Source organism: Anolis sagrei, chromosome 10 (genome assembly GCF_037176765.1).
Source record: "Anolis sagrei isolate rAnoSag1 chromosome 10, rAnoSag1.mat, whole genome shotgun sequence".
In the NCBI taxonomy this organism is placed as follows: Eukaryota; Metazoa; Chordata; class Lepidosauria; order Squamata; family Dactyloidae; genus Anolis; species Anolis sagrei.
The window spans coordinates 31,645,325-31,668,077 of NC_090030.1; the positions used below are offsets into that span (position 1 = coordinate 31,645,325).

At 43.6% G+C, this 22,753-nt stretch overlaps 1 protein-coding gene across 1 annotated transcript in view; it reads right to left on the reverse strand.

Annotated features, from left to right (window-relative positions):
• LOC132763098 (ligand of Numb protein X 2-like) overlaps positions 1-22,344 on the reverse strand; it is an 84,742-nt gene extending 62,398 nt beyond the window's left edge. Inside the window, exons 1-2 of the mRNA XM_060756476.2 lie at positions 22,075-22,344; positions 19,264-19,486 (exon numbers count right to left, since the gene is read on the reverse strand). The gene's annotated coding sequence lies outside the window, so the exon portion shown is untranslated. The remainder of the gene's footprint in view (positions 1-19,263; positions 19,487-22,074) is intronic.
• Between the last annotated feature and the right edge of the window lie 409 nt (positions 22,345-22,753).

The window sequence follows — 22,753 nt, forward strand, 5'->3', positions numbered from 1 at the left end:
AGACTCCACACTCATCTTGACATTTTGCACTAGGTGGCAAATGGCTACGCGGCCATTTCCCAATAGCAATTACTTCGGTCTGAAGACCAAAATTTGCTTGAAGTCCCCAACATCCGGACTTATCATCTGTCCTCTACTAGGCAGAGGGCCTTCTCAATTGTAGCCCCTTATTTATGGAATGCCTTGCCAGTTGAAACCTGATCTATCCGAGACCTACTTGCTTTTTTGGAAAGCCTGTAAAACCTTTCTCTTCCGACAAGCTTTCGATGGGTGAATAACTCGGGACTATGTCTGTTCTTGTTTTATTGTATTTTAAAGTTAATTGTATTGTTTTAATCTACTGCTGTAAACCACTCTGAGCCAAATTGGGAGTAGCGGTATACATGTCAAATATAAATAAATAATAAATAAATCCTACTCTGTGCTGGTCCTAAAACACTGTGAGCATGACCTTACCTTCCGAGAGTTGGGAACGTGACTTCTTTGGAGGCAGTGAGTCAGGATGCTTCCATGGCATTGACTGGACTTTAGTCTCAGGATCAGAGTGATGGACCCAAAGACCACCAGCATTGAAGCGATGGTCCTCTGCCAACAACTCCGCTGGACCAGCCGCAATGTCCAGATGCCCGACCACCATCTCTCAAAGCAGTTGCTCTATTCCAGGGGTCCACAAACTTTTTAAACAGAGGGCCAGGTCACAGTCCCTCAAACTGTTGGAGGGCCGGGTTATAATGTGAAAAAAAAAAACATGAATGAATTCCTATAATTTGAAAAAACTAAAAATGAATGAATTCCTATGTGCAGCATATCTTATTCCAAATAGAATCTCCTTTCAGATGGAATCTCCTTTCATGTAGTTTGAAACCATTGTTCTGCATCCTAGTCTCCAGGGAAGCAGAGAACAAGCTTGCTCCCTCCTCCCTGTGGCTTCCTCTCACATATTTATATATGGCTATCATATCTCCTCTCAGCCTTCTCTTCTTCAGGCTAAACATGCCCAGCTCCTTAAGCCGCTCCTCATAGGGCTCGGTCTCCATACCCTTGATCCTTTGAGTCGCCCTCGTCTGGAGACATTCCAGCTTGTCAATATCTCTCTTGAATTGTGGTGCCCAGAATTGGACACAATATTTCAGGTGTGATCTAACCAAAGCGGAATAGAGCATGGGGAGCATGACTTCCCTAGATCTAGACACGATGCTCTTATTGATGCACGCAAAAATCCCATTGGCTTTTTTTGCCGCAACATTGTTGGCTCATGTTTAACTTGTTGTCGACCAGGACTCCAAGATCTTTTTCACACGTACTGCTCTCGAGCCAGGCATTGTCCCCCATTCTGTATCTTTGCATTTTGTTTTTCCTGCCTAAGTGGAGTATTGTGCATTTTCCCTGTTGAACTTCGTTTTGTTAGTTTTGGCCCATCATTTCTCTAATCTGTCAAGATGGTTTTGAATTCTGCTCCTGTCCTCTGGAGTCTTGGCTCTCCCTCCCAATTTGGTGTCGTCTGCAAACTTGATGATCTTGCCTTCTAGCCCTTCATCTAAGTCATTAATAAAGATGTTGAACAGGACTGGGCCCAGTCCTGTTCTTGTACTTTGAGGATGAACAGTGGAGATTCAAGGTGGGAGCTTCCCTCTGAAGTGTTCTTATCGGGAAATGGTGCGATTTAAAACTTCTCCAAACACTTAAAAGTTCTGAGAAAACCCAATAGATTCCCCCCTCCCCCAAAGTCTTAAAATATTTGGAGTAACCACATTTTGTTCACATCTGGTGAGCAAAGTCTTGCCTGCTGGCAACCAGTTTTGTGATTCAGTCTTGACACAGGTCTGTCCAACGAGTTCTGACGTTTCACCCCAGGCGACGTTCCTCAACTTTGTCTCTTGGAACACTACTTTTAGGGGCTTTTTAGAGGCCATATGTTAAGTCCTGCACAGATTAAACACGGCTACGGACCACTTTTCTTATCTGTATCCATTCTCCTGGAAACAAGTTTGGTGAGTCTCGGAAACCTTCTTGCTCAGGTCTATGTTTCCACTCCACCATGACCCACTTGCACTCTTTGACCGGTTGCCACAAACATTTCTCAGTAATCAGTGAGCAGCCTGCCAAGAGGCATCGAGGTTGAGCAACAACGCTTCCCTGGGATTGTGACCAGGAGCAGAATCATAGCAACCAGTCATCAGGCTCTTCTCAATTAAGACAGAAATTTGGCTCTTCCAAGGATTATCTGGATTTGGCCTTCCCAGGCTACACATTTTATGCAAGGCCACAAACCCTTCCATTTCCTAAAGGATATATACATTATTCAAACAGTTTTCATAATGGGTTATGTTTTGGACTTGGGAAATCTTCATACCACAACCAAGATGCTGTTCAAATAACGATGGAGATGTCATAAATTAGCAAATAGTTGTTGTTTTTTGTGTCAGGAGCAACTTGAGAAACTCCAAGTCACTTCTGGTGTGAGAGAAGGATGTTGCCCAGAGGATGCCCAGATGTTTTTACCATCCTGTGACAGACTTCTCTCATGTTCCCGCATGGGAAGGTGAAGCTGACAGATGGGAGCTCACCCTGCTCCCTGGATTCAAACTGCCTGTTGTACACCAGAGCAGGAACACCTCTGACCTTAAACACCACACCATCTTGGTAAAATCAGCAAGCGGTTTATTGAAGAATATATGTAAGCAAAGTAGTAAAAATAGCAAAAACAGTAAAGGTCCAACACATAAAATAGTCCCTAACCTTCAAGGGAAGACAAGATCCATAGGTACATAAAATCCATGAAACTAGGCACACGGATCCACAAAACAAAACAGCTGGAAAAATCCCATACAAAAATCTGGAGCTTGGCAAAAACTTGGTACATGAAACAAAGAGCACTTGAGAGCAAGACCGTGATGAAATTCCAACGTTGATCAGACTGAGGCAACTCTTTCCCATGAATCAATATAAGGGGATTCGACAGGATATGTTGTACACTAGAGCAGGAACACTTCTGATCTTAAACATCACACCAGCTTGGTAAAATCAGCAAGCAGTTTATTGAACAATATAAGTAGGCAAAGCAGTAAAATTAGAAACAACAGTAAAGATCCAAAACAAGGTTAGTCCATGAGCTTCAAGGCAAAACAAGATCCATGAAACAGGCACAAGAATCCATGAAATGAGGAAGCATGAAAAAACCAATACACAAATCAAGCGCTTGGCAAAAACTTGGTACATGAAACTGAGAACACTTGGAAGCAAGACTGTCATGAAATTCCAACGTTGACCCAACTGAGGCAACTCTTTCCCATGACTCAATATAAGGCTTTTCCAGATCCCAAAGCTGAAAGGAAAGCATTTCTCTTGACCACTTTGTTATATCTCTTTTCCTGTAAATGAACGGATCGTCTTACCCTCTGAAGACTCTGTCTCTGTTTACAAAAGGTTTGCTTTCTATCTATCCTCCCATTAACTTCTGCACCTGACAAATCATCTTCAAATAGTTGTTCTGAGAAAAGTTGTGAAGGGCCTCTCCCAAGAATGTGGCCTTGTGAATCTTCCTGAGACAGCTCAGGCCTCTTGTCTGAGCTTAACTCAGGCCCAAGCAAACCCTCATCCCCATTGCCAACAGACCCAGGCCCACCATCAGGAACATCATCCCCATCATGAAAATCACAGGTTGACATAGAACACCACCGACCCTTCCGTCAGCAGTCCTGCCAGCACAAGGGTTTAAGCAAATGGGTTAGAAGACTTTAGGGTCTTCAGTGAAGGTATTGACAAAATGAAAGACTCAAGAAGAGCGAAAAGAAAGGAGAAAAATACTCCAAAGAATCAATAACTCATGATACACATCCCCATGAATTAGCAGTCATGGCACAGGACAGATGAGATTTTAGCAGGAACCATGCAGGGCATACACAGCAGAGGGAACAGGTTCAAAAAGACATGTTGATATTGGATATGATGGTTGAGCAAAATGTTGATCATTTCCGCTACCTTGGCAGCCATCTCTCCACCAAAGTCAACATTGACACTGAAATACAGCACTGCCTGAGCTCAGCGAGTGCAGCTTTTTTCCAAATGAAGCAGAGAGCGTTTGAGGACCGAGACATCCGTAAGGATACCAAGGTGCTTGTTTATAAAGCTATTGTCCTCCCAACCCTGTTATATGCTTGTGAGACGTGGACTGTCTACAGACATCACATGCAACTCATGCAACAATTCCATCAGCGCTGCCTCTGTGTTGCAACCCAGAGCAGGAAACTGGATCCTCAGACAACAATCCACCACACTTGACTTCAGGAAAACAATCCTTCTTTATTGATGAAAGATGAATACAAAATAGAAGAAATATGGAAAGGTTAAAAGTCGCAGTAAAAATCAGGAACAAGAAATGTCCATAAACAAGATCATGAAACCCACAGCAAAACTGCTGAATCCTGGAACCTGTTAGCAATCCACTAACCGTACTTGGAACAACTAGAAAACCTCTGAGGAACAAGGCCACTTGAATCAGGAAACCTGCAAATCTTGCACGTGAATCTGGAACGATGCCTGGTCTGAAGCTGCATATAGGCCAGGCATACTTAAGGCCGAGAAATCTATTGCGAGACACGCCTGAAGACTTTGTTTGCATTTCTCTTAATCTAGCTGACCTATGTAAACTTTGTGCTTCCCCCCGGCTCTGCCAAATCAGCCCCCGCCTATCCTCATTAGGCAGACCAAGTGTCATATTCTCTGGAGAACTAAGACTGGGAGGAAAAGGGAGTGAAACGTCTCCGCTCGGCTCGGAATGCATGTTCTCATGGGAATCTTGACTTTCACTTTCCAAGGCTGTAGGATTTTCACTACTCAAACCATCATCATCTAAATTGGCCTCAGAATTCACATTGATATCTACATTGGCATCAGGAAATACAATCAGAGAATCAGGTTCAAGTTCACACACAGGCTGAACCCCAACACTCTGGAAAATCCTGCAAATCTCTTGGGAAGACAAGTGGACAAATGTCACTGTGGTGGAAGAAGCAAAAACCACCAGCACTGAAGTGATGGTCCTCCAACATCAACTCCGCTAGACCGGCCACGTTGTCCGGATGCCCGACCACCGTCTCCCGAAGCAGTTGCTCTACTCCGAACTCAAGAACGGAAAACGGAATGTTGGTGGACAGGAAAAGAGATTGAAAGATGGGCTCAAAGCCAACCTTAAAAACTCTGGCATAGACATCGAGAACTGGGAAGCCCTGGCCCTTGAGTGCTCCAGCTGGAGGTCAGCTGTGACCAGCAGTGCTGCAGAATTTGAAGAGGCACGAATGGAGGGTGAAAGAGATAAACGTGCCAAGAGGAAGGTGCATCAAGCCAACTCCGACTAGGACCGCCTTCCACCTGGAAACCAATGCCCTTAATGCGGGAGAAGATGCAGATCAAGAATAGGGCTCCACAGTCACCTACGGACCCACCCTAGAAGACTATCCTACTCGGACAACGAGGGATCGCCTAAGTAAGTAAGGTAGAGCACTGCTAAGCAGCTGTAAGAATACAAAAGGGTGTGAACGAGTGTATATCTCTCGGAGATTACTTCCACAGACAAGCACAGTCAACATAGTCTTCTACGCTTCTATTAATGGTCTACTAACCACAACCATAACTAAACCTTGACCTTCATGAAAATGACGGTGAGTTTGCTCCTCCCCAGTTATTAAGGCTTATAAATCCCTTTACAGCCACCCAAACCATATCTGCCTGAAGATCTCAACAACCGGCACTTTGTGAGTCAGGCTACACAGGAATGCAGTCATGGCACAGGTTTAGTAAGAGGTCAAGTGAAGAAACTCAAGCAACTCGTCTTGTGTTTACCTGGAAAAGTGTGGGAGGGAGAGGATAAAAAGCCAAGTTTTCCTGTGTGTGAACAGAGTGGCAGGAATCAGAAGAAGAAAGTAGGCCTACCCCGGTTTAAGCATTAGCGTCGATGTATTGTTGAAGGCTTTCATGGCTGGAATCACTGGGTTGTTGTAGGTTTTTTCGGGCTGTACGGCCATTGTACAGAGGCATTCTCTCCTGACGTTTCGCCTGCATCTATGGCAAGCATCCTCAGAGGTAGTGAGGTCTGTTGGAACTAGGAAAAGGGGTTTATATATCTGTAGAATGACCAGGGTGAGACAAAGGACTTTTGTCTGCTGGAGCTAGGTGTGAATGTTTCAACTGACCACCTTGATTAGCATACAATGGGCTAACAGTGCCTGGAGCAAACTTTTGTTGAGAGGTAATTAGATGTCCCTGCCTGCTTCCTCTCTGTTGTTGTGCTGTTGGGGTTGGGGTGGAATGGCCCTTGACATTTGTTAGTACTGGGATTTATAGTTCACCTGCAATCAAAGAGAACTCCGAACTCCACCAATGATGGAATTGAACCAAACTTGGCACACAGAACTCCCATGACCAACAGAAAATGCTGGAAGAGTTTGATGGGCAATGTCCTTGAGTTTTGGAGTTGTAGTTCACCTACATCCAGAGAGCACTGTTGACGCAAACAATGATGGATCTGCATCAAATTTGGCACGAATGTCCAATATGCCAACATTTGAATACTGGTGGGTTTGGGGTGGAATGGCCCTTGACATTTGTTAGTACTGGGATTTATAGTTCACCTGCAATCAAAGAGAACTCCGAACTCCACCAATGATGGAATTGAACCAAACTTGGCACACAGAACTCCCATGACCAACAGAAAATACTGGAAGGGTTTGGTGGGCACTGACCTTCAGTTTTGGAGTTGTAGTTCATCGACATCCAGAGAGCACTGTAGATTCAAACAATGATAGATCTGGCACAAATACTCAATAAGCCCACATGCGAACACTGGTGGAGTTTGGGGGAAATGGCCCTTGACATTTGGGAGTTGTAGTTGCTGGGATTGGTAGTTCACTTATAATCAAAGAGCATTCTGAACTCCACCAATGATGGAACTGAACCAAACTTGGAACACAGAACTCCCACAACCAACGGAAAATACTGGAAGGGTTTGGTGGGCATGGACCTTGAGTTTTGGGGTTGCAGTTTTCCTGCATCCAGAGAGCACTGTGGGCTCAAGCAATGATGGATTTGGACCAAACCTGGCACAAATACACAATATGTCCAAATGTGAACATTGGTGGAGTTTGAGGGAACTAGACCTTTACATGGGAGTTGTAGTTGCTGGGATTTATAGTTCACTTATAATCAAAGAGTATTCTGAACTCCACCAATGATGAAATTGAACCAAACTAGGCACACTGAATCCCCATGATCAAAAGAAAACATTTGAAGGGTTTGGTGGGCATTGACCTTGCGTTTTGGAGTTGTAGTTTACTTACATCCAGAAAGCACTGTGGACTCAAAGAATTATGGATCTGGACCAAACTTGGCACGAATACTCAATATGCCCAAACGTGAACACTGGTAGAGTTTGGGGGGAGATGGCCCTTGACATTTGGGGGTTGTAGTTGCTGGGATTTATAGTTCACCTACACTCAAAGAGCATTCTGAACCCCACCAACGATAGAATTGAGCCAAACTTCCTACACAGAACCCCCATGCTCTGAAAGCACTCGTTGACACAAGTCTCCCTCCAGCCTCGCACACACTCCCTCACCCGCACATGTGCTCCATGCTGCCATGTGCTGAGCTAGTGTACAGTATTTGCAATGTAACTTGAAGCTGAGGCTTCATTGGGTTGAAAACACCAATTTCAAGAAAGGGTTGATTCCTAACTTCTATGTTGGGCAAATCGTTCACCAACAATATTTGGATTTTGTGCCTTACTCGGTCTGTTACTGATTCATTCAGTCCATCACAAGACAACCCCATGATAGCCTCAGATTACTTTGAGTCAGAGAAGACTCAAAGAGACGCAGTATTGTAAAAAGGGTACATGGTATGTAATCAACCCATGAACAAATTACAAACTTTCAGGAAAGCTTAACAATAATTACTGATGTACACAAGAAACCCCAACATAAACAAAGGTTACACTGGAACAAATGGGCAAAGGATTGATGCATGAGCAATAATATGGCATTTTCAAGGAAAAGGGCATAATTGGTTTTGGAGTCACTTTTGGAAGGGCCTAGATCATCGTTTCTCAACTTGGGGGTCAGTACCCCTTGGGGGGGTCTCAAGGGGGGTTTCAGAGGGGTCACCAAAGACCATCAGGAAACATATATTTCTGTTGGTCTTAGGCACCCCTTTGGCAGGGAATACTGAAGATCTCTCCGTTGTCCTTCTCTTCCTTTTTGGAAACAGATAGGGAATCCTCTCACCCAAAGCCCTTCTCTGTTGTAATTGGCCGACCTCTCACCCAAAAGGAGGGCTGTTTTTGAGACTCCAAACAGGGAGGGGAGAGCAGGCGTGCTTGACGCATGGCAGCATGGTGTGCATGTGTGGGCGAGGGAGAGCGTGCAAGGCTGGAGGGAGGCTCGTGCCACTGAGTGGGAGTTCTGTGTGGGAAGTTTGGCTCAATTCTATCGTTGGTGGGGATCAGAATGCTCTTTGATTGTAGGTGAACTATAAATCCCAGCAAGTAAAACTTCCAAATGTCAAGGTTTATTTTCCCAAACTCCACCAGTGTTCACATTTCGGTATATTGAGTATTCGTGCCAAGTTTGATCCAGATCAATCATTGTTTGAGTCCACAGTCCACTCTGGATGTAGGTGAACTACAACTCCAAAACTCATTGCCCACCAAACCCTTCCAGTCTTTTCTGGTGGTCGTGGGAGTTCTATGTGCCAAGTTTGGTTCAATTCCATCATTGGTGGAGTTCAGAATGCTCTTTGCTTGTAGGTGAACTATAAATCCCAGCAAGTATAACTCCCAAATGTCAAGGTCTCTTTTCCCCAAACTCCACCAGTGTTCACATTTGGGCATTTTGAGACCCATTTTTTACTTGAAAGAATCTGTCACTAACCAAATAATTACTTTCCAAAAATCCAGGATACAATGATGAGAAATGGAGACCACATGTCTACCACCTAATTGCTTTGAAAAGCCCACTTCAAAAACAAAACATGCACCAGTCTATGTGTTTATCAGGAAATTCCATTTTACGTACTTTAAAGCAATAATGCTGAATAATTGCTCCCTCCTAAGAAGTTTTATCAGAGTCGAAATGCCTGCGGCCACATTTCCAGCCTGTCCTTTCATTCCAGTCCAATCATGCTAGATACGGTTATTCTGGCAGCATCAGACATGCATTTCCGAAAGGATTGGCAAACTGTCTATAGAATATAATGACGAATACGCACTTTTTGCCTCCAATCGCATTTAGTCATTCCTCAAAGCTACCTGGCAATGAACTACTCCTTATCTAACTGGGTTTGGAAATGTTAATCAGGATGTCTAGTCAACGTGGTCGTATATGCATACTCCCGCTGCCATATATCACATCCAGTCATTCTCCAAGACAACCTGACAAGGAATGCCTCTTATCTCATAGAAGGTAGAGAAATGTTAATGAGAATATCCAGCCAGACAGTCATTAGCATAACACATCAAGAGGAGACAGTTCATGCCAGGAACAGAGTCATGACAAGACGGAGAACTTTCTCTTTAGTCTTGGATTGCACCCAGCAAAAAAGATTAGTTTTCTGCCGTAGAATTCTAGAGTTGATGAGCTACTGACGACTGGCACTGCTCGTTCGCTTCCACTGGCTTCCCGCTACACAGCAGTGATCACAGAATCCTAGAATCCTAGAGTCGGAAGAGACCTGGTGGGCCATCCAGTCCCAACCCCATTCTACCAAGAAGCAGGAAAATCACATTCCAAGCAACCCTGACAGATGGCTATCCAGCCTCTGTTTCAAAGTCTCCAAAAATGGAATGAGGAAGCTATTTTCTAACGTTCACCACAATGCCAGTTGATGAGCTACTGACGACTGGCACTGCTCATTCGCTTCCACTGGCTTCCCACTACACAGCAGTGATCACAGAACCATAGAGTCGGAAGAGACCTGGTGGGCCATCCAGTCCAATCCCATTCTGCCAAGAAGCAGGAAAATCACATTCCAAGCAACCTTGACAGATAGCCTTCCAGCCTCTGTTTCAAAGCCTCCAAAAAATGGAATGAGGGCGCTCATCTCTAACATTCACCACAACAACAGTTGATGAGCTACTGATGACTGGCACTGCTCGTTTGCTTCCACTGGCTTCCTGCTACACAGCAGTGATCACAGAATTATAGAATCCTAGAGTTGGAAGAGACCTCGCGGGCCATCCAGTCCAACCCCATTCTGCCAAGAAGTAGGAAAATCACATTCAAAGCAACCTTGACAGTTGGTCATCCAGCCTCTGTTTCAAAGCCTCCAAAAATGGAATGAGGATGCTTTTCTCTAACGTTCACCACAACGCCAGTTGATGAGCTACTGACGACTGGCACTACTCATTGAAAGAGACCTCACGGGCCATCCAGTCCAACCCCATTCTGCCAAGAAGCAGGAAAATATCATTCCAAGCAACCCTGACAGATGGCCATCCAGCCTCTGTTTCAAAGCTTCCAAAAATTGAATGAGGACACTCATCTCTAACATTCACCACAACACCAGTTGATGAGCTACTGACGACTGGCACTACTCGTTTGCATCCACTGGCTTCCCGCTAAACAGCAGTGATCACAGAATCATAGAATCCTAGAGTTGGAAGAGACCTGGTGGGCCATCCAGTCCAACCCCATTCTGCCAAGAAGCAGGAAAATCACATTCAAAGCAACCTTGACAGATGGCCATCCAACCTCTATTTCAAAGCCTCCAAAAATGGAATGAGGACGCTCTTCTCTAACGTTCACCACAACACCAGTTGATGAGCTACTGACGACTGGCACTGCTCGTTCGCTTCCACTGGCTTCTCGCTACACAGCAGTGATCACAGAATTATAGAATCCTAGAGTCGGAAGAGACCTCACGGGCCATCCAGTCCAACCCCATTCTGCCAAGAAGTAGGAATATCGCATTCAAAGCAACCTTGACAGATGGCCATCCAGCCTCTGTTTCAAAGCCTCCAAAAATGGAATGAGGGTGCTCTTCTCTATCATTCACCACAACACCAGTTGATGAGCTACTGACAACTGGCACTGCTCGTTCGCTTCCACTGGTTTCCCACTACACAGCAGTGATCACAGACCTGAGCAGAGCTCTGGATGTTGGGTTGGACTTGGAAGTCTCTCCATCTCACAGTTGCTGCAAATCAAAATCTACTTGACTGCACTTAACAACAACAAGGAGGGGAAAGCAAACGCTTTCAAAAATAATAAGGGTAAAAGTGTGGTTGAGATAAAACCGTTTCCCCCAGTTCACTAGTAAGAAGGAACCCCACTGGAGCATTGCAGCGCACCCAAATACCTGGGAGTCACTCTGGACCGTGCTCTGACCTACAAGAAGCACTGCCTGAATATCAAGCAAAAAGTGGGCGCTAAAAACAATATCATACGAAAGCTGACTGGCACAACCTAGGGATCACAACCAGACACAGTGAAGACATCTGCCCTTGCGCTATGCTACGTTGCTGCTGACTATGCATGCCCACTGTGGAACACATATCACCACATTAAAACATGAGACATGCCGCATTAGCATTATCACGGGGTGCCTGTGCCCTACACCACTGGAGAAATTACACTGCTTAGCCGGTATTGCACCACCTGAGATCCGCTGGGAAGTAGCAGCCAATAGTGAAAGGACCAAGGCAGCGACATCCCCAGCTCATCCCCTGTTTGTGTATCAGCCAACGACTTAAATCAAGAAATAGTTTTTTAAGATCTACAGAGACACTCGCTGGAACACACCAGCAAGCGAGTCCAAAAGTGGCAGGCTCAAACCCAGAACTTCAACCAATGGCTGATACCAAATGAGAGACTCCCTCCTGGGCACACAGAAGACGGGGCGACTTGGAAGGCATTGAACAGACTGCGCTCTGGCACCACGAGATGCAGAGCCAATCTTAAGAAATGGGGCCACAAAGTGGAATCCACAACATGCGAGTGCGGAGAAGAGCAAACCAGAGACCACCTGCTGCAATGCACCCTGAGCCCTGCCACATGCACCAGGGAGGACCTTCTTGCGGCAACACTAAAGGCACTCCAAGTGGCCAGATACTGGTCAAAGGACATTTAATCAACTACCAAGCTTGCAAATTCTGTGTTTTGTATGTTTGTTTGTTTGTTAAAGATGCAATGCAACTGTTTGGTTTGCTCCTGACACGATAAATAAATAAATACCGTAAGTAAATAATGGGACATAACTCATGCTTAGAAGCACTCGATGGCGCAGTGGGTTAAACCGCTGAACTGCTAAACTTGCTAACCAAAAGGTTGCAGGTTCAAATCCGGATGGTGGCGTGAGCTCCCACTGTCAGCCCCAGCTTCTGCCAACCTAGCAGTTTGAAAACATGCAAATGTGAGTAGATCAATAGGTACGCTCCAAGTGGCCAGCTACTGGTCAAAGGGCATTTCATCAACTACCAAGCTTGCAAACTTTGTGTTTTGTATGCTTGTTTGTTTGTTAAAAAATGCAATACAACTGTTTGGTTTGCTTCTGACACAATAAATAAATAAATACTAGTAAGAAATGCTTTCTCCAGCAGATACGTCTACGTACAGTAACATGCATTAAAAATGTATATACACATTTCTTTCAGCATTTCCCAGAACAGTCAAAGCTGGAAAGAAAGACTTCTTCCAGCCAACACTTTAAAAAACACATAAGCACTGCCCAAGCCTCCATATGCCAGTGAATTGTACCCATATTTGGGCTTCCTTTCCTTTCCTTTCTTTCCCCTTCCTTTTGTTTCCTTTCTTTGCTTTCCTTACTTCCTTCCTTCCTTTCCTTCCTCCCTTCCCTTATTTCTTTCTTTCCTTTTTCTTTCCTTTCTGTAGAAAAAAATATTATTTGAACTAAAGTTTCCTAATCCCCCCAACCTCCATGGCACAGTGCCCATTTCGGTGGGAGATTCTGGAAATCTCTGTCCAGAAAGTACCAGATATACCCGAGTATAAGTCGAGTTTTTCAGCCTTAAAAAAGAGCAGAAAAACTCGACTTATACTCGGGTATATCTGGTACTTTCTGGACAGAGATTTCCAGAATCCCCCACGGTAGCCCGGTAGCCCCCCACGACTTATATTCGTCAAAGTTATTTATCATTTTACTCTATTATTATTATTATTATTATCACATTTATTATTTTACTCTATTATTATTATTATTATTATTATTATTATTATTATTATCACATTTATTATTTACTCTATTTATTTATTATTTACTCTGCTATTATTACATTGCCATTATTTTACTCTATTTTTATTACATGTAGTATTTTATTCTATTATTGTTGTTATTATATTTATTATTTTACTCTATTACATTTGTTATGTTACTTTATTATTATTGTTATTGTTACATTTATTGTTTTATTCTATTTATTATTATTACAATTATTATTTTACTTGATTATTTTTGTTATTATTACATTTATTATTTTACTCTATTATTACTTTTATTTTACTTTATTATTGTCATTACATGTTTTACTTTACTCTGTTATTATTACATTTATTTTACTTTATTATTGTTATTACATTCATTACTTTATTATTATTACATTTATTATTTTACCCTATTGTTATTATTACATTTATTTTACTTTATTATTGTTATTATTACATTCATTACTTTATTATTATTACATTCATTATTTTACCCTATTGTTATTATTACATTTATTTTACTTTATTATTGTTATTATTACATTCATTACTTTACTCTCTTTATTATTACATTTATTATTTTACTCTATGATTATTACATGTATTACTTTATTATTATTACATTATTATTTTACTATATTATTACATTTATTTTACTTTTTTATTGTTATTACATTCATTACTTTATTATTATTACATTTATTATTTTATTCTATTATTGTTACATTTATTTTACTTTATTATTGTTATAATTACATTCATAACTCTATTATTATTACATTTATTATTTAACTATTATTATTATTACATTTATTACTTTACTATTATTATTATTATTATTATTATTATTATTATTATTATTATTACAGCTACCGGTCAAAGGACATTTAATCAGCTACCAAGCTTGCAAACTTTTTGTTTTGTTTGTTTGTCAAAAAATTCAATGCAACTTTTTGGTCTGCTCCTGACACGATAAATAAATTACATTTATTACTTTACCCTATTATTACATTATTATTATTACATTATTTTACTCTATTATTATTATTATTACATTATTTTACCCTATTATTATTATTATTATTATTATTATTACATTTATTGTATTGTCGAAGGCTTTCATGGCTGGAATCACTAGGTTCTTGTAGGTTTTTTTGGGCTATAGGGCCATGTTCTAGAGGCATTTTCTCCTGACGTTTCGCCTGCATCTATCTATGGCAAGCAACCTCTGAGGATGCTTGTCATAGATGCAGGCGAAACGTCAGGAGAAATGCCTCTAGAACATGGCCCTATAGCTCGAAAAAACCTACAAGAACCTATTACATTTATTATTTTACTCTGTTTATTATGATTGGAAAGCTACGTAAGCATATTTACATTAAAGGATAGTCTAATGATTTAATCACAGTTGGGACAGCCTTATCTTAAATTACAGTTTTATGTAAATATTCAAAAACATTGAACCTATTGATGCCTCAATTAATGTAATTTTATTTATATCTGTTTTTATTTTGAAATTTACCAGTATCTGTTGCATTTCCCACCCTCGGCTTATACCCCAGTCAATTCGGGTCGTCTTATACTCGAGTATATATGGTAACTTTCTCCACCCTCTATTTCTGTATCTTTGGACTCCCTTGAGCAGGTGAAAAGCAGGACATGAATAAACACATTATTTTGCTCTAGGGAACACAAAGGGCACCACGGACCATTGAGTCAAAATACTTGCTTATGGGAAAGGTGCCCCTTACGATGGTCTTTACTGGGCTCTCCCACTAACTTGTCGATAAAGATGCCATTGATAGCACGGAGAAGGCGGCCTTTGTTATGATCCAGGCAGCAACTCCCAAGTGATGACATACAATTATGTCGTTCCCTCCTCCTTGTCTCCACTTAATTTCGACTACCTTGGCATCTGGGTGAACCTTCGGTTTAATTATCTTCCCCAATGATCTTTTGCAGTTAAAAAAATAAACAAAGTACTCATATAGTAAGGGGTCCGCCTAGCAACGAGAGATTTTGGATGCAGAGTCCACCGAAGGACCAAAACCATTATTTCCATTGTGGAACCACACATAGAAGATGGCTTTGAAAGGCAGCAGATCACAGGAGCTGTCTTCATAGACCTGTCAGTGGCTTATGATACTGCAAACCACCGCCTCCTCCTGAGAAAAATGTATAATATCACAAAGGATTACCGTCTCACCCGCCTCATAGGAAACCTGCTACAAAACAGGAGCTTTTTTGTTAAGTTCCAGAGCCAGAGAAGAAGATGGTGGAAACAGAAGACTGGCCTCCCTCAGGGGAGCGTGCTTGCTCCATCCATGTTCAACATCTACACAAATGACCAGCGACTGCCAGAAGGGACAGAGAGCTTCATCTATGCTGATGATCATGCCATTACCGCCCAAGCAGGGAGCTTTGAGATGGTTGAACAGAAGCTCTCCGAAGCTCTAGGTGCTCTTACTGCCTATTACAGGGAAAACCAGCTGATCCCTAATCCATCTAAAACACAGACATGTACTTTTCACCTTAAGAACAGAGAAGCATCCCGAGCTCTGAGGATGACCTGGGAAGGAATCCCACTGGAGCATTGCAGCGCACCCAAATACCTGGGAGTCACTCTGGACCGTGCTCTTACCTACAAGAAGCACTGCCTGAATATCAAGGAAAAAGTGGGCGCTAGAAACAATGTCATATGAAAGCTGACTGGCACAACCTGGGGATCACAACCAGATATAGTGAAGACATCTGCCCTTGCGCTATGCTACTCTGCTGCTGAGTATGCATGCCCAGTGTGGAATACAACTCACCAAACTAAAACAGTGGATGTGGCTCTTAATGAGACATGCCGCATTATCACGGGGTGCCTGCGCCCCACACCACTGGAGAAATTACACTGCTTAGCCGGTATTGCACCACCTGACATCCGCCGGGAAGTACCAGCCAATAGTGAAAGGACCAAGGCAGTGACATCTCCAGCTCATCCCTGTTTGGGTATCTGCCAGAACGTCAACGATATAGTTTTCTAAGATCTACAGAGACACTCACTGGAACACCTCAGCAAGCGAGAGTCCAAAAGTGGCAGGTTCAAACCCAGAACCTCAACCAATGGCTGATACCAAATGAGAGACTCCCCCCTGAGCACACAGAGGACTGGGCGACTTGGAAGGCGCTGAACAGACTCCACTCTGGCACCACCAAGAGACCATGAAAATGAACAAAATCTGGCTACCAGTATTAAAAAGCTCTAAAATTACAACAGCAAAACAGCACAGAGGAAACAACCAGGCACATCTTAACACCTCTCAACAGAACATTTCCCAGGCTCAGCCAGGCCTTCAAATGCTAATGAAGGTGGTCAGCTGAAACATTCACACCTAGCTTCAGCAGAGAAGAGCTCTTTGCCCCACCCCAGTCATTCCACAGATATATAAACCCATTTTCCTACTTCCAACAGACCTCACAACCTCTGAGGATGCTTGCCATAGATGCAGGCGAAACATCAGGAGAAATGCCTCTAGAACATGGCTCTATAGCCCCAAAAAACCTACAAGAACCTAGTGATTCCAGCCATGAAAGCTTTCGACAATACATTACAATATATATTTTCATACAATATATTATATTATTACCATAGTACAATATCAGTATATATTACTATATTGCACTATATATTTATTTATTTAATATGTATAATATTGTAATGTAATGCAATATAATACTACTAATAATATATTATAATTATATATTTATATTACATGTAATATTACTAATAATATTACAGTATAATTGATATAGTGCAATATAGCAATATTTAAAACGGATATTGTACTATGTTAATAATATATTGTAGGTATATATACCTTGTAAGCCGCTCTGAGTCCCCTTCGGGTTAGAAGGGCGGCATATAAATGTCGTAAATAAATAATAAATAAATATATTGCACTATACCATTATATTGGTATAAGGCCATGTTCTATTTATTTATTTATTTATTTACTTTATTTGTATACCGCCGTTTCTCAGCCTAACCGGTGACTCAACGCGGTTTACAACAGGATAAATACAGTCAACAATCTACAATTCAAAACAAGAGAGCACAATACACAATATTACACAACAGCAACAACCCAATGCATCTCTGCCTATGAACCCACCAGGACTTTGAGATCTTCCGGGGAGACCCTGCTCTCGATCCCGCCTGCTTCTCAAGCTTGGCTGGCGGGGACGAGAGATAGGGCCTTCTCGGTGGTGGCTCCTCGGCTGTGGAACGCCCTTCCTACGGACATTAGACTAGCACCATCTCTAATGGTATTCCACAAAAAGGTGAAGACCTGGATGTTTGTGCAGGCGTTTGAGTAATTTAGTGTAATCTGGTAATGGAACATAGGAATGGAACAATGGACGACGAACCTGGACTACGCTTGGATGATGAGAAGATTGGGTACGGTTGTTTCTTGTAATAATTGTGCATTGTAATTGCTTATTGGTAATTTATGGATAATGTGTTAAGTCAGTTGTTATATGTTGTATGGAACCACTGCTGTTTCTACTGTTTTTACTGTTTGTGAACCGCTGTGAGTCGCCTTCGGGCTTGAGATACAGCAGTATAGAAGCAAAGTAAATAAATAAATAAATAAATAAATAAATAAATAAATAACTGGAGTCGTGATCCAAAATTCATCGTCCATATTTCAATTCCTGTGATCGTCACATTCATTGCACTGATTAATCAAAGGCCTGTTCGAACATCCAAGTTTTTAATCTTCTATGGAACACCATGAGCGAGGGAGCTGATCTTACCTCCATGGGAAGGGCGTTCCACAGCCGAGGGGCCACCACAGAAAAGGCCCTGTCTCTCGTCCCCGCCAGCCACACCTGTGAAGCAGGCGGGATAGAGAGCAGGGCCTCCCCAGAAGATCTTAGGGTCCTGGCAGGCTGATAGGCAGAGATACGTTCGGATAGGTAACTTGGGTCAGAACCGTTTAGGGCTTTAAAGGCCAACGCCAGCACTTTGAATTCAGCCCGGTAGCAGATCGGCAGCCAGTAGAGCTGGCGCAGTAGAGGAGTGGTATGCTCCCTGCACTCCGCTCCTGTTAGTATCATGGCTGCCGAACGTTGGACTAATTGAAGCTTCCGAGCCGTCTTCAGAGGCAACCCCACGTAGAGAGCGTTGCAGTAGTCTAAACGGGATGTAACCAGAGCGTGGACCACCGTGGCCAAGTCAGACTTCCCAAGGTACGGGCACAGCTGGCGCACGAGCTTTAACTGTGCGAATGCTCCCCTGGTCACCGCCGAAACCTGAGGTTCCAGGCTCAGTGATGAGTCCAGAATCACACCCAAACTGCGAACCTGTGTCTTCAGGGGGAGTGCGACCCCATCCAACACAGGCTGTAACCCTATGCCCTGTTTGGCCTTACGACTGACCAGGAGTACCTCTGTCTTGTCTGGATTCAATTTCAATTTGTTTGCCCTCATCCAGACCATCACAGCAGCCAAGCACCGGTTCAGGACCTCAACAGCCTCCTGTTCTAGAGCAGTGGTTCTCAACCTGGGGGTCAGGACCCCTAGGGGGGTTGCGAGGGGGTGGCAGATGGGTCACCAAAGACCATCAGAAAACACAGTATTTTCTGTCGGTCATGGGGATTCTGCATGGGAAGTTTGGGCCAATTCTATCATTGTACTATGCTAATAATATAATATATTGTATGGAAATATATATTGTAAGCCGCTCTGAGTCCCCTTCGGGGTGAGAAGGGCGGCATATAAATGCCGTAAATAAATAAATAAAATAACTAAATTATAGCCCGAAAAAACCTACAACAACCCAGTGATTCCGGCCATGAAAGCCTTTGACAATACATCAGAAAAAACACTTGTTCTTCCTCGTGCAAAGATGTCTCGTGGTTCTTTTATTCTGTTCACCGTGCGCCACAATCAAAGTCGCATCTCCAAGCGATTCAAGAAGCCCGTTTGTTGTTTTCTTACAGCACAAAAGGGTAAATAAACAGCGTATTTCAAATGCAAGGTTAAGGGAAGCGAGGCTTACCTAAGAGCAGGCTTCGTACGGGCGGTGCTTTCGAACAGGTGAGCTCGACCTGTGTTTGATCAACTCGGAAGGCAAACAAAAGGCTCTCCGGACGCAAAAAGGGCAGAGTCCAAATTCAAACTTTATGGAGAGAAAGGGGAAGGCGGCTCTGAAATTGCCACGTGAGTCAGAAACGCATCGTAAGGTCTGTTTGCTTTCGCTCCCGGGTTTGACGGAGGAGAGGCTATAAAAAAAAAAAAGCAGGGAGGGAAATGATAAAAACTGCCAAGGATATAATAATGATATCAGAGGTAAGTTTGCACCTGGAAGCTATGGGTTGCTTTTCTGCCTTTGGGGCCGTTGCATCCAAAATGCCTCCAAAGTGAAATAGTGACAGCACGTGGGAATAAATTACAATTAATCGTATGCACATCGGGAGGACTCTGAATGGAGATGTATCTGCACTGTGGAATGAATCCAGTTTGACACCGCCCAAAAAGTGGCCCTGACTCACCCAACTTCAAACTCCTGAGCAGTGTTTCTCAGCCCGGGGGTCGGGACCCCTGGGGGGGTCGCCAGGGGGCGTCAGAGGGGTCACCAAAGACCATCAGAAAACACAGTATTTTCTGTTAGTTTGGGGGTTCTCTGTGCCAAGTTTGGCCCAATTCTATTGTTGGTGGAGTTCAGAATGCTCTTTGGCACACAGAACTCCCATGACCAACAGAAAATACTGGAAGGGTTTGGTGGGCATTGACCTTGAGTTTTGGAGTTGTAGTCCACCTACATCCAGAGAGCACTCTGGACTCAAACAATGATGGATCTGGACCAAACTTGACACAGATACTCAATATGCTCAAATGTGAATACTGGTGGAGTTTGAGGAAAACAGACCTTGACATTTGGGAGTTGTAGTTGCTGGGATGTATACTTCACCTACAATCAAAGAGCATTCTGAACTCCACCATCAATGGAATTGAACCAAACTTGGCACACAGAACTCCCATGACCAACAGAAAATACTGGAAGGGTTTGGTGGGCATTGACCTTGAGTTTTGGAGTTGTAGTTCACCTACATCCAGAGAGCACTGTGGACTCAAACAATGACGGATCTGGACCAAACTTGATACGGATACTCAATATGCCCAAATGGTGGTTGTTGTTGTTCATTCGTTCAGTCGTCTCCGACTCTTTGTGACCTCAAGGACCAGCCCATGCCAGAGCTTCCTGTCGGCCATCACCACCCCCAGCTCCTTCAAGGTCAATCAAAGAGCATTCTGAACCCCACCAATGATAGAATTGTGCCAAACTTCCCGCACAGAACCCCTATGACCAACAGAAATTACTCTGTATTGTCGAAGGCTTTCATGGCTGGAATCACTAGGTTCTTGTGGGTTTTTTCGGGCTGTAGAGCCATGTTCTAGAGGCATTTCTCCTGATGTTTTGCCTGCATTTATGGCAAGCATCCTCAGAGGTAGTGAGGTGGCTATAGGGCCATGTTCTAGAGGCATTTCTCCTGACGTTTCACCTGCATCTATGGCAAGCATCCTCAGAGGTAGTGCGGTGACTTCACCTCACTACCTCTGAGGATGCTTGCCATAGATGCAGGCGAAACGTCAGGAGAAATGCCTCTAGAACAATGTTTCTCAACCTTACTAATGCCGTGACCCCTTAATATGACGCCTCATGTTGTGGTGACCCCCAACCATAAAATAATTATTGTTGCTACTTTCTAACGGTAATTTGTTACTGTTATGAATTGTAACAAAAATATCTGAAATGCATGATGAATTTTCATTCATTAGACCAAAGTTGGCACAAATACCCAATAACGGAGCTCCATGCAGTCATGTCGGCCTTGGAGGAGTCTATGGACAACACCAGCTCTTCGGCCTAGAAATTGAGCACCAACCCCCAGTCTTGGACATGGCTGGACTTAATGTCAGGGGAAAACTTTTACCTTACCTTACCTAATATGCCAAATTTCAATACTGGTGGGGTTGGAGGGAGAATTGATTTTGTCATTTGGGAGTTGTAGTTACTGGGATTTATAGTTCACCTACAATCATTCTGGACTCCAGCAATGATGGAATCAAACCAAACTTGGTGCACAGAACTTCCATGACCAAGAGAAAATACTGGAAGTGTTTGGTGGGCATTGACCTTGAGTTTTGGAGTTGTTCATCTGCATCCAGAGCACTGTGGACTCAAACAATAATAGACCTGGATCAAACTTGGCACGAATACTCAATATGCCCAAATGTGAACACAGGTGGAGTTTGGGGAAAATAGACCTTGACATTTGGGAGTTGGTAGTTGCTGGGATTTATAGCTCACAATGAAAGAGCATTCTGAATCCCATCAGCGATAGAATTGGGCCAAACTTCCCACATAGAACCCCCATGACCAACAGAAAATATTGTGTTTTTGATGGTCTTTGGTGACCCCTCTGACACCCCCTCGCGACCCCCTCAGGGGTCCCGACCCCCAGGTTGAGAAACACTGCTCTAGAACATGGCTCTATAGCCCGAAAAAACCCACAAGAACCTAGAAATTACTGTGTTTTCTAATGGTCTTTGGCGACCCCTCTAATACACCCTCCTAAGGTTGAGAAACCCTGATATAATACAATAGAAGTGGCCTTCCTCTGAGGCTGAGAGAGTGTGACTCCCTCAGAAGAAGGCCTGAGGGAAACAAACAAAAATACAGAGCGAACCCCGGTTGCCACGGCAACGCTCCCCCTCCCCTGTGAGAACCCCGCTACGGGGTCTCCGGGGAGCCGCGGAGGGGCGCCAAGGAGCCCCCTGATTGGTTGAAAGGATAGAGAGGACTCACCTGATTGGTTGGTCGACAAAGGGGGCGCTGAGGGAACGGGGGGAGGGGGGGTGTGAAGAAAAAGTGCGGGAAAGTCAGTCAGCGCTCTGTCCTCTTCAGGGAAGGCCGCGTTCCCTTAATCCTCTTCGCCTTCTTCTCTTTCTGAGGAGAATGAGCCTTCCATCGCCGCCTGCTCCCTCTGTGAGGCAACGTGGCGGCCGAGGGAAGAGTTTCCGGGCGAGGAAGGCGAGGAAAGGCGAAACCAACCCTCGAGAAGGAAGGAAGGAGAGAGAGGGCGGGCCCTCAGGTGCCTGCCTCCTCCCTCAGCCCTTCCCCGCCTCTTTCCACACCTGCCCACATTACTTCCCCCGCCTTCCCACTTTCCCCACTGTTGTTTTTTTTTTTAATGTCCCGGTTTCCCTCTCCTCCTTCCTCCTCAGCTTCCTTCCAGGGCTGCAAAAGAGAGGAAAAAGAACTCCAAAGAGAGCCAAGCTATATCTATGGCTGGATGACTCTTTGTCAGGAGGACTTTGATTACGTTTTCTTGCCCTGCTGAAGGGAGTTGGATTGGATGGCCTTAAGTATTTTCTGTTGATCATGGGGTTCAGTGTGGGAGGTTTGCCCTGCTTCTGTCGTTCGTGGAGTTCAGAATGCTCTTTGATTGTAGGTGAACTATAAATCCCAGCAACTACAACTCCCA